The sequence below is a fragment of the Bombina bombina genome, chromosome 2 (assembly GCF_027579735.1).
Source record: "Bombina bombina isolate aBomBom1 chromosome 2, aBomBom1.pri, whole genome shotgun sequence".
Classification (NCBI taxonomy): domain Eukaryota; kingdom Metazoa; phylum Chordata; class Amphibia; order Anura; family Bombinatoridae; genus Bombina; species Bombina bombina.
Genome location: NC_069500.1, coordinates 205388842 through 205401030, shown reverse-complemented (window position 1 = coordinate 205401030; position 12189 = coordinate 205388842).

Below are 12189 nucleotides of genomic sequence, written 5' to 3'. Positions count from 1 at the left end.
GTGTGGCGGTTTAGGGGTTAATATGTTTATTATAGTGGCAGCGATTTCAGGAGCGGATGATTAGGGGTTAATAATTTTATTTTAGTGTTTGCGATGCGGGAGGGCTTGAGTTTAGGGGTTAATAGGTAGTTTATGGGTGTTAGTGTACTTTTTAGCACTTTGGTTATGAGTTTTATGCTACAGCTTTGTAGCGTAAAACTCATAACTACTGACTTTCAGTTTATGGTATGGATCTTTTTGGCCTCCCAGGCAGACTAGTAATACCGGCGCTATGGAAGTCACATTGAAAAAGGACTTTTTGAAAGCTGCGGTAATTAGGTTGCGTTATGGCCAAAAAATTGTGCGGTACAGCTATACCTGCAAAACCCGTAATACCAGCGGTAGTGAAAAAGAGCCTTAACAATGCTTTTTCACTCATACCGCAAAACTCGTAATCTAGCCGATTGTTAATGAATAAAAATAGGTTACTTACCCTATGAACTGAACATCTACAAGAAACTGTGCAAAAAGCGAAGCAGTGCAACTCAAATAGGCAAAAAATAGGTTCAAGGTGCAGAATTTGCTAAGTTCAAAAATCTTAAGAAACTGCTGAAAACAAGTTTTCTGGCCAGTTTGAATAGCAGTTTTAAACTGTCCTCATGCAAGGTACAGGGGGTTGTTTATGTGGGCCAAATGCATTAGGAATGTAGTAAATGGACAATTGTAGGTTTAAATAGGAAGGAGGTAGGCTCATCAATAACCTATGAAATAAACATTAAAAGTAATTGTAATGAAGGCCATGATCACCTAGAATCAGAGTGTTATTAAAAAAAAAGTAAATAAAAGGAAGAATTCTGCATACAAATTAAAAAAAAATCTGATTTGGTCTCTGTGGCTCCTGAGCAGCATTTTATCTTTGTGTTTAAGACCCTTGCTTTAACTCACAGAGTTGAGAGGTTGCTATTGCTAAAATTACATGTAATAAATTAGCTTAAAGTGATAGTAAAGTAATTTATCAAAGCACGTGAGTGTACAACACTGAAAGATTAGCAATATACAGTACATGCATTACTGACAGATTTCAAAATTAAACAATTATCATCATACCTTGCACCATTCCAGTTTTGTACCAAATGCTGGACTCATAGGGCAAGATTACATATGTGGCGCCACCTGCAAAAGCCGGCGACGCCAGTTTTTAAGCGGTTTTGGTATCACATATACGGCGCCGCATATAAATGCGGCGTGTATATTTCACCTGATGCCCGCAATTTTTACTCCTATAAGCTAACATAGAACCGCGTCGCAAATCGGAATCACATATTCAGCGCAAAGACTTACGCGGAAAAAAATTAGAAATTTTACTCTATTTTCACCTCGCCACACACAGGCAAGCGCAGCAAGCCTTGCGCTGAAAATGTGAGCACCGTACCTGCCTGAAAATATTAACTGACACCTAACGCATGCGCAATATCTATCTACTTGTCAACCGCAATCCCTCACCGCAATAACTAATACTCACCTAGATTAAGAGTTTTGAGCGCTATAGGGAAAGTAAAAAAACACAACAAAAGTTGCGTTATTTAACCCCCTATATCGCTGCCATTAAAAAACCCCAGCTTGCACGGGCGATATGGAGAATTTAAGCTCCATACCACACCAAAAACAAGCAGTGTTTTGACGTGCTCGTGCACGCTTTCCCATAGAATTGAATGGGGAGAGCCGGCAACAAAAAACTCCAAACCAAAGCTCCGTAACGCAGCCCCATTGATGTCTATGGGGAACAGTTTAAACCTAACACCCTAACATAAACCCCAAGTCTAAACACCCCTAATATGCTGCCCCTGACATTGCCGACGCCTGCCTACAGTTATTAACCCCTAATCTGCCACTCCCGATATCGCTGCCACCTAAATAAAATTATTAACCCCTAATCTGCCGACCCCGATATTGCCGCCACTATGCAAAATGTATTAACCCCTATTCCACCGCACCCCAACATCGCCGCAACTATAGTAAAGTTATCAACCCCTATTCTGCTGCTCCCAAACATCGCCGTAATTAAATAAAGTTATTAAACCCTAAACCTCTGGCTTCCCACATCACTACCACTAAATAAACCTATTAACCCCTAAACCGCCAGCACCCCACATCGCAACAACCAAAATTAAACTATTAACCCCTAACCGTAATGTAACCCTAACACCCCCTAACTTTAACATAATTAAAATAGAGCTACATTAAACTTACAATTATTAACTAAATAATTCCTATTTAAAACTAAGTACTTACCTGTGAAATAAAACCTAAGGTAGCTACAATATAACTAATAGTTATATTGTAGCTAGCTTAGGTTTTATTTTTATTTCACAGGTAAGTTTGTATTTATTTTAACTAGGTAGACTAGTTAGTAAATAGTTATTAACTATTTACTAACTACCTAGCTAAAATAAATACAAACTTACCTGTGAAATAAAACCTAACCTGCCTTACACTAAAACCTAACATTACAAAAAATAAAAAAACCTAGCATTACAAAAAATAACAAGTGAAATTATCCAAAAAAATAAAGATTATTCCTATTCTAATACCCTTTAAAAAAAAAAAACCCATCCCAAAATAAAAAAGCCTAATCTAGAATAAACTACCAAGGGCCCTTAAAAGGGCCTTTTGTAGGGAATTGCCCTGAGTTAAACAGCTCTTCTGCTAAAAAAACACCCCCTAAAAATACAAATGATCAAAAATTAAAAAAAATATTCCTATTCTAATACCCATAAAAAACACCCCAGAATAAATAACCTAGGCATTTAGCTATTTTACTGCCCAGACCCTAAACTAAAAAAAAAACACCCAAAAAAACCCTTAAAAAAGCCTAACACTAACCCCATGATGATCTACTTACAGTTTTTCAAGTCCCGATTGAAAGATCTTCATCCCGGAGTTAAAGTCCTAATCCAGGCAGCGAGAAGTCTTCATCCAGACGGCCTCCTCAATCTTCATCCTGGTGGCGACCTCTTCATCCAGACGGCCTCTTCAATCTTCATCCAGACGGGATCTTCTTAATCCCAAGGGCGCAGAGCGGGTCGATCCTGAAGACATCCGGCACGGAGCATCCTCTTCATACGGTCGCCACCGTACACTGAATCTTCAATGCAAGGGACATGATTCAAGATAGATTCAAGATAGTGTCCCTTGCATTCCTATTGTCTGAAACATTTGAATCAGCCAATAGGAATTAGGGCTGCTAAAATCCTATTGGCTGTTCAATATTCAGTGTACGGCAGCGACCGTATGAAGAAGATGCTCCGCGCCGGATGTCTTCAGGATGGACCAAGATAGAAGATACCGCCTGGATTAAGATTGAAGAGGCTGCCTGGATGAAGACTTCTCGCCGCTTGGATCAGGACTTTGCCGCCGGGATGAAGATTGAGGAGGCCGTCTGGATGAAGACTTCTCGCTGCCTGGATTAGGACTTTAACTCCGGGATGAAGATCGTTCAAGCGGGACTTCAAAAACTGTGGATCGTCAGGGGGTTAGTGTTAGGCTTTTTTAAGGATTTATTGGGTGGGTTTTATTTTTTAGTTTAGGGTCTGGGCAGTAAAAAATCTAAATGCCCTTTTAAGGGCCATGCCCATACAAATGCCATTTTCATGGCAATGGGTAGCTTAGGTTTTTTTAGAATTGGGTTTTTTATTTTTGGGTGATGGGTTTTACTGTTGTCTTTGTGTTTTTTTTTAAAAGAGCTGATATCTTTGGGGCAATGCCCCACAAAAACAGAATTTATGCTTACCTGATAAATTATTTTCTCTTATGTTGTATCCAGTCCACGGATTCATCCTTACTTGTGGGATATTCTCATTCCCTACAGGAAGTGGCAAAGAGAGCACACAGCAGAGCTGTCCATATAGCTCCCCCTCAGGCTCCGCCCCCCCAGTCATTCGACCGACGGTTAGGAGAAAAAGGAGAAACCATAGGGTGCAGTGGTGACTGTAGTTTTACAAAAATAAATTTGAACCTGACTTAATTGCCAGGGCGGGCCGTGGACTGGATACACCGTAAGAGAAAGTAATTTATCAGGTAAGCATAAATTCGGTTTTCTCTTACTTGGTGTATCCAGTCCACGGATTCATCCTTACTTGTGGGATACCAATACCAAAGCTTTAGGACACGGATGAAGGGAGGGAACAAGTCAGGTCACCTAAACGGAAGGCACCACTGCTTGCAAAACCTTTCTCCCAAAAATAGCCTCCGAAGAAGCAAAAGTATCGAATTTGTAAAATTTGGCAAAAGTATGCAGTGAAGACCAAGTCGCTGCCTTACAAATCTGTTCAACAGAAGCCTCATTCTTGAAGGCCCATGTGGAAGCCACAGCTCGGGTGGAATGAGCTGTAATTCGTTCAGGAGGCTGCTGTCCAGCAGTCTCATAAGCCAATCGGATGATGCTTTTCAGCCAGAAGGAAAGAGAGGTAGCAGTCGCTTTCTGACCTCTCCTCTTACCAGAATAGACAACAAACAAGGATGATGTTTGTCTGAAATCTTTAGTTGCTTTTAAATAGAATTTTAAAGCCCGAACCACATCAAGAATGTGTAATAGTCGTTCCTTCTTCGAAACTGGATTAGGACACAAAGAAGGAACAATGATTTCCTGGTTAATATTCTTATTAGAAATAACTTTCGGAAGAAAACCAGGTTTGGTACGCAAAACAACCTTATCTGCATGGAACACCAGATAGGGTGAATCACACACAATTCTGAAACTCTCAGAGCAGAAGAGATAGCTACCAAAAACAAAACCTTCCAAGATTATAACTTAATATCTATGGAATGTAAAGGTTCAAACGGAACCCCTTGAAGAAATGAAAGAACTAAATTAAGACTCCATGGAGGAGCCCCAGGTTTATAGACAGGCTTGATTCTAACTAAAGCCTGTGCAAACACCTGAACGTCTGGAACTGCTGCCAGTCGCTTGTGTAACAGGATAGACAGAGCAGATATCTGTCCCTTTAAGGAACTAGCTGACAATCCTTTCTCCAATCCTTCTTGGAGAAAAGACAAAATCCTGGGAATCCTAACTTTACTCCACGAGTAACCCTTGGATTCAGACCAACAAAGATATTTCCGCCATATCTTATGGTAAATTTTCCTGGTGACAGGCTTTCTGGCCTGGATTAAAGTATCAATAACTGATTCAGAGAACCCACACTTAGCTAGAATTAAGCGTTCAATCTCCAAGCAGTCAGATGCAGAGAAATTAGATTTGGATGCTTGAATGGACCCTGTATTAGAAGATCCTGCCTCGATGGCAGTTTCCATGGTGGAACCGATGACATGTCCACTAGGTCTGCATACCAAGTCCTGTGTGGCCACGCAGGCGCTATCAGAATTACTGAAGCCTTTTCCTGTTTGATTCTGGCTACTAGCCGAGGGAGAAGAGGAAACGGTGGAAAGACATAAGCTAGACTGAAGGACCAAGGCGCTACTAGAGCATCTATCAATGCCGCCTTGGGATCCCTGGACCTGGATCCGTAAAGGGGAAGTTTGGTGTTCTGACAGGACGCCATCAGATCCAATTACGGAATGCCCCATAGCTGGGTCAGCTGAGAAAAAACCTCCAGGTGGAGTTCCCACTCCCCCGGGTGAAAAGTCTGACGACTCAGAAAATCCGCCTCCCAGTTGTCTACTCCTGGGATGTGAATAGCAGATAGGTGGCAGTAGTGATCCTCCGCCCACTTGATGAATTTGGCCTCCGCTAGTTGAGGCCATGCCTGGAGCGTATTGAATATTGCTCTCAGTTCCAAAATGTTTATCGGTAGAAGAGATTCTTCCCGAGACCATAGGCCCTGAGCTTTCAGGGAGTCCCAGACCGCACCCCAGCCTAACAGACTGGCATCGGTCGTGACAATGATCCACTCCGGTCTGCGGAAGCACATTCCCTGAGACAGGTGATCCTGAGACAACCACCCGAGAAGAGAGTCTCTGGTTTTCTGGTCCATTTGTATTTGAGGAGACAAATCTGCATAATCTCCATTCCACTGTTTGAGCATGCACAGTTGTAGTGGTCTGAGATGAATTCGGGCAAAAGGGACAACGTCCATTGCCGCAACCATTAATCCGATTACCTCCATGCACTGAGCCACAGAAGGCCGAGGAATAGAATGAAGAACTCGGCAAGTAGTTAAAAGCTTTGACTTCCTGACCTCTGTCAGAAATATTTTCATTTCTACCGAGTCTATTAGTGTTCCCAGGAAGGGAACCCTTGTGAGCGGGGACAGAGAACTCTTTTCTACGTTCACCTTCCACCCGTTAGACCTTAGAAAGGTCAGAACAATGTCCGTGTGAGCCTTGGCTCTGTGAAAAGACGACACCTGTATTAAGATGTCGTCTAGGTAAGGTGCTACTGCAATGCCCCGCGGTCTTAGTACCGCTAGAAGGTACCCTAGCACCTTTGTGAAAATTCTGGGAGCGGTGGCCAACCCGAAAGGAAGGGCCACGAACTGGTAATGCATGTCCAGAAAGGCGAACCTTAGGAACTGATGATGATCTTTGTGGATAGGAATATGTAGGTATGCATACTTTAGATCCACGGTAGTCATATATTGACCTTCCTGGATCATCGGTAAGATTGTCCGAATGGTTTCCATTTTGAAAGATGGAACTCTGAGGAATTTGTTTAGAATTTTTAGATCCAGGATTGGCCTGAAAGTTCCTTCCTTTTTGGGAACTACAAACAGGTTTGAGTAAAATCCCAGTCCTTGTTCTGCAATTGGAACTGGGTGTATCACTCCCATTTTTAGAAGATCCTCTACACAGCGTAAGAACGCCTGTTTCTTTGTTTGGTCTGAAGGCAAACGAGAAATGTGGAACCTTCCCCTTGGAGGAGAGTCCTTGAATTCTAGAAGATACCCATGAGCAACAATTTCTAATGCCCAGGGATCTGGAACATCTCTTGCCCAAGCCTGAGCGAAGAGAGAAAGTTCCCCCCTACCAGATCCTGTCCCGGATCGGGGGCTACCCCTTCATGCTGTCTTGGTAGCAGCAGCAGGCTTCTTGGCCTGCTTACCCTTGTTCCAGCCCTGCAAAGGCTTCCAGGTTGCTTTGGGCTGGGAAGCGTTACCCTCCTGCTTTGCGGTTGCAGAGGTTGAAGCAGGTCCGCTCCTGAAGTTGCAAAAGGAGCGAAAATTAGCCTTGTTTTTGGCCTTAAACGGTCTATCTTGTGGAAGAGCATGGCCCTTTCCCCCAGTGATATCCGAAATAACAGAATTTATGTTTACCTGATAAATTACTTTCTCCAACGGTGTGTCCGGTCCACGGCGTCATCCTTACTTGTGGGATATTCTCTTCCCCAACAGGAAATGGCAAAGAGCCCAGCAAAGCTGGTCACATGATCCCTCCTAGGCTCCGCCTTCCCCAGTCATTTGACCGACGTAAAGGAGGAATATTTGCATAGGAGAAATCATATGATACCGTGGTGACTGTAGTTAGAGAAATGAAATCATCAGACCTGATTAAAAAACCAGGGCGGGCCGTGGACCGGACACACCGTTGGAGAAAGTAATTTATCAGGTAAACATAAATTCTGTTTTCTCCAACATAGGTGTGTCCGGTCCACGGCGTCATCCTTACTTGTGGGAACCAATACCAAAGCTTTAGGACACGGATGATGGGAGGGAGCAAATCAGGTCACCTAGATGGAAGGCACCACGGCTTGCAAAACCTTTCTCCCAAAAATAGCCTCAGAAGAAGCAAAAGTATCAAATTTGTAAAATTTGGTAAAAGTGTGCAGTGAAGACCAAGTCGCTGCCTTACATATCTGATCAACAGAAGCCTCGTTCTTGAAGGCCCATGTGGAAGCCACAGCCCTAGTGGAATGAGCTGTGATTCTTTCAGGAGGCTGCCGTCCGGCAGTCTCATAAGCCAATCTGATGATGCTTTTAAGCCAAAAAGAGAGAGAGGTAGAAGTTGCTTTTTGACCTCTCCTTTTACCAGAATAAACAACAAACAAGGAAGATGTTTGTCTGAAATCCTTTGTAGCCTCTAAATAGAATTTTAGAGCACGAACTACATCCAAATTGTGCAACAAACGTTCCTTCTTTGAAACTGGATTCGGACACAAAGAAGGCACAACTATCTCCTGGTTAATATTTTTATTAGAAACAACTTTCGGAAGAAAACCAGGTTTAGTACGCAAAACCACCTTATCTGCATGGAACACCAGATAAGGAGGAGAACACTGCAGAGCAGATAACTCTGAAACTCTTCTAGCAGAAGAAATTGCAACCAAAAATAAAACTTTCCAAGATAATAACTTAATATCTACGGAATGTAAGGGTTCAAACGGAACCCCTTGAAGAACTGAAAGAACTAAATTGAGACTCCAAGGAGGAGTCAAAGGTTTGTAAACAGGCTTGATTCTAACCAGAGCCTGAACAAAAGCCTGAACATCTGGCACAGCCGCCAGCTTCTTGTGAAGTAAAACAGATAAAGCAGAAATCTGTCCCTTCAAAGAACTTGCAGATAATCCTTTCTCCAAACCCTCTTGTAGAAAGGATAGAATCTTAGGAATTTTTACCCTGTTCCATGGGAATCCTTTCGATTCGCACCAACAGATATATTTCTTCCATACTTTATGGTAAATTTTCCTAGTTACAGGCTTTCTAGCCTGAATAAGAGTATCAATGACAGAATCTGAGAACCCACGCTTTGATAAAATCAAGCGTTCAATCTCCAAGCAGTCAGTTGGAGTGATGCCAGATTCGGATGTTCGAACGGACCTTGAACAAGAAGGTCCCGTCTCAAAGGTAGCTTCCATGGTGGAGCCGATGACATATTCACCAGGTCTGCATACCAAGTTCTGCGTGGCCACGCAGGAGCTATCAAGATCACTGAAGCCCTCTCTTGATTGATCCTGGCTACCAGCCTGGGAATGAGAGGAAACGGTGGGAACACATAAGCTAGGTTGAAGGTCCAGGGCGCTACTAGTGCATCTACTAGAGTCGCCTTGGGATCCCTGGACCTGGACCCGTAGCAAGGAACCTTGAAGTTCTGACGAGACACCATCAGATCCATGTCTGGAATGCCCCATAATTGAGTTATTTGGGCAAAGATTTCCGGATGGAGTTCCCACTCCCCCGGATGAAATGTCTGACGACTCAGAAAATCCGCTTCCCAATTTTCTACTCCTGGGATGTGGATTGCAGACAAGTGGCAGGAGTGAAGCTCCGCCCATTGAATTACTTTGGTCACTTCTTCCATCGCCAGGGAACTCCTTGTTCCCCCCTGATGGTTGATATATGCAACAGTCGTCATGTTGTCTGATTGAAACCTTATGAATTTGGCCTTTGCTAGTTGAGGCCAAGCCTTGAGAGCATTGAATATCGCTCTCAGTTCCAGAATGTTTATCGGGAGAAGAGATTCTTCCCGAGACCATAGACCCTGAGCCTTCAGGTGTTTCCAGACCGCGCCCCAGCCCACCAGGCTGGCGTCGGTCGTTACAATGACCCACTCTGGTCTTCTGAAGCTCATCCCTTGGGACAGGTTGTCCAGGGTCAGCCACCAACGGAGTGAATCTCTGGTCCTCTGATCTACTTGGATCGTCGGGGACAAATCTGTATAATCCCCATTCCACTGTCTGAGCATGCACAGTTGTAATGGTCTTAGATGAATTCGCGCAAAAGGAACTATGTCCATTGCCGCAACCATCAAACCTATTACTTCCATGCACTGCGCTATGGAAGGAAGAAGAACAGAATGAAGTACTTGACAAGAGCTTAGAAGTTTTGATTTTCTGGCTTCTGTCAGAAAAATCTTCATTTCCAAGGAGTCTATTATTGTTCCCAAGAAGGGAACTCTTGTTGACGGGAATAGAGAACTTTTTTCTACGTTCACTTTCCACCCGTGAGATCTGAGAAAGGCTAGGACAATGTCCGTATGAGCCTTTGCTTGTGGTAGAGACGACGCTTGAATCAGTATGTCGTCCAAGTAGGGTACTACTGCAATGCCCCTTGGCCTTAGCACCTTTGTGAAAATTCTTGGAGCAGTGGCTAGTCCGAATGGAAGTGCCACAAACTGGTAATGCTTGTCCAGAAAGGCGAATCTTAGGAACCGATGATGTTCCTTGTGGATAGGAATATGTAGATACGCATCCTTTAAATCCACCGTGGTCATGAATTGACCTTCCTGGATGGTAGGAAGAATTGTCCGAATGGTTTCCATCTTGAACGATGGGACCTTGAGAAATTTGTTTAGGATCTTGAGATCCAAAATTGGCCTGAATGTTCCCTCTTTTTTGGGAACTATGAACAGATTGGAGTAAAACCCCATCCCTTGTTCTCCTAATGGAACAGGATGAATCACTCCCATTTTTAACAGGTCTTCTACACAATGTAAGAATGCCTGTCTTTTTATTTGGTCTGAAGACAATTGAGACCTGTGGAACCTTCCCCTCCTTGAATTCCAGGAGATAACCTTGAGAAACTATTTCTAGCGCCCAAGGATCCTGAACATCTCTTGCCCAAGCCTCAGCGAAGAGAGAGAGTCTGCCCCCCACCAGATCCGGTCCCGGATCGGGGGCCAGCATCTCATGCTGTCTTGGTAGCGGTAGCGGGCTTCTTGGCCTGCTTACCTTTGTTCCAGCCTTGCATCGGTCTCCAGGCTGGCTTGGTTTGAGAAGAATTACCCTCTTGCTTAGAGGATGTAGAATTCGAGGCTGGTCCGTTTCTGCGAAAGGGACGAAAATTTGTTTTATTTTTAGCCTTAAAAGACCTATCCTGAGGAAGGGCGTGGCCCTTTCCCCCAGTGATGTCTGAAATAATCTCTTTCAAGTCAGGGCCAAACAGCGTTTTCCCCTTGAAAGGGATGTTAAGCAATCTGTTCTTGGAGGACACATCCGCTGACCAAGACTTCAGCCAAAGCGCTCTGCGCGCCACAATAGCAAAACCTGAATTTTTCGCCGCTAATCTAGCTAATTGCAAAGTGGCGTCTAAGGTAAAAGAGTTAGCCAACTTAAGTGCTTGAACTCTGTCCATAACCTCCTCATAAGAGGATGCTTGATTGAGCGACTTTTCTAGTTCCTCGAACCAGAAACACGCTGCTGTAGTGACAGGAACAATGCATGAAATTGGTTGTAGAAGGTAACCTTGCTGAACAAACATCTTTTTAAGCAAACCCTCTAATTTTTTATCCATAGGATCTTTGAAAGCACAACTATCTTCTATAGGGATAGTGGTGCGTTTGTTTAGAGTAGAAACCGCCCCCTCGACCTTGGGGACTGTCTGCCATAAGTCCTTCCTGGGGTCGACCATAGGAAATAATTTCTTAAATATAGGGGGAGGGACAAAAGGTATGCCGGGCCTTTCCCATTCTTTATTTACAATGTCCGCCACCCGCTTGGGTATAGGAAAAGCTTCGGGGGGCACCGGGACCTCTAGGAACCTGTCCATCTTACATAATTTCTCTGGAATGACCAAATTGTCACAATCATCCAGAGTAGATAACACCTCCTTAAGCAGAGCGCGGAGATGTTCCAATTTAAATGTAATAACGTCAGGTTCAGCTTGTTGAGAAATTTTTCCTGAATCTGAAATTTCTCCCTCAGACAAAACCTCCCTAGCCCCTTCAGACTGGTGTAAGGGCATGTCAGAACCATTATCATCAGCGTCCTCATGCTCTTCAGTATCTAAAACAGAGCAGTCGCGCTTTCGCTGATAAGTGGGCATTTTGGCTAAAATGTTTTTAATAGAATTATCCATTACAGCCGTTAATTGTTGCATAGTAAGGAGGATTGGCGCACTAGATTCACTAGGGACCTCCTGAGTGGGCAAGACTGGTGTAGACATAGAAGGAGATGATGCAGTACCATGCTTACTCCCCTCACTTAAGGAATCATTTTGGGCAACATTATTATCAGTGGCATCATTGTCCCTACTTTGTTTGTCACATTCATCACATATATTTAAATGGAGAGGAACCTTGGCTTCCGAACATACACAACATCGTCTATCTGATAGTTCAGACATGTTAATAGGCATAAACTTGATAACAAAGCACAAAAAACGTTTTAAAATAAAACCGTTACTGTCTCTTTAAATTTTAAACTGAACACACTTTTTTACTGAATATACGCAAAAGTATGAAGGAAATGTTCAAAATTCACCAAAATTTCACCACAGTGTCATAAAGCCTTAAAAGTATTGCACACCAAATTTGAAAGCT